Genomic DNA, 1,128 nt, shown 5'->3' on the forward strand with positions numbered 1-1,128 from the left:
TGCTATTGTGGCGATCTCAGAGTATTCAGCCATAACTTTAATCCAGTTGTCTCGAACGTACTTTTAAGGCCGCCGTGATTTGCGATCTCCAGCAGTTTTTTTTTACTCATTTTGCGAGCTTCTGCGTTTTGTTTTGAAGTAATCGGTCACGTGAAGGAGAAGCGCGGCTTGAAGTGTGTCAAGCGTCACACAGACGGATGTAACGGAGAATCCGGTAGTTTTTCAAAATAAAACATCTTTCGTATTCCGAAATAAATAAAACGGAATTAAGGCAAGTTCTTTCTGTGCGGCCCGGTACCAAATGCCCGGCGGACCGGTACCAGTCCGCGGGTTGGGGACCCCTGCTTTAAAGCGCTCAAGGACATCTACACAATTGCACACTTCTTGTACAACAAATACTGCTACTGGTCACTTTAAAATGGTTCAATGATTTTCTGCACCAACTGTACAACTGTCATAGTATTGTATTCTACCACTGATCACTTTAGCTCTGCTTGATACTTTGCACATCGTCTCACAGTTGTCACTGGGTGGTACCAACGCACTACGGTTCACTTACATTACGAAATGTCCTTCCATACTTATTTGTCATGTCCTTGTTTATGATGATACTAATGCCGCGTGTTATACCGGAGACAAATTCCTTGTGTGTTCTACATACTTGGCCAATAAAGATGATTCTGATTCTGATTAATTACAATGAATGTACCCATGTTTGAACATTAATCTAAATCAAGTGCAGTGCGCAGTCTGTGACACTGAACACTCTCACAATGTAAGCAATAGCAGCATTATTCATCTTGGAGAAGAAATTTGTCATGTTCTTCCCACACCTGACTGTTCCATGTTCTTAACACTTAGTCTTTTTTTTTTTTCTTCATTGCGGAACATGAAATGGCCCACAATTCCTCTCGGAAGGTCGTTTGTGTCGAAAAAAAGTTGAAGGACTGAAACAATCAATTTATGTCACATTGATTTATAATTGTGTACATGCTAGATGCATGGTGTTGATCACATACAGTATTCATATAGATTAGGAGTAGAAAAAAAAGTCGTGTGTTTCTGGTAACATGAAATGTCAGCATAGGGTCGGTAGGTCGGGCAGTTTTTTTTTTTTTTAATCTTCCC

The 1,128-nt window shown here is 40.4% G+C and overlaps 1 protein-coding gene across 2 annotated transcripts in view; it reads right to left on the minus strand.

The window, feature by feature from the left end:
• Positions 1–1,128, minus strand: part of LOC109511273 (uncharacterized) — a 30,965-nt gene that overhangs the window by 6,096 nt on the left and 23,741 nt on the right. The gene's annotated exons all lie outside the window — the stretch shown is intronic.

This window comes from Hippocampus comes, unplaced genomic scaffold, assembly GCF_001891065.2.
Source record: "Hippocampus comes isolate QL1 unplaced genomic scaffold, H_comes_QL1_v1.1 scaffold7, whole genome shotgun sequence".
NCBI classification, from domain to species: domain Eukaryota; kingdom Metazoa; phylum Chordata; class Actinopteri; order Syngnathiformes; family Syngnathidae; genus Hippocampus; species Hippocampus comes.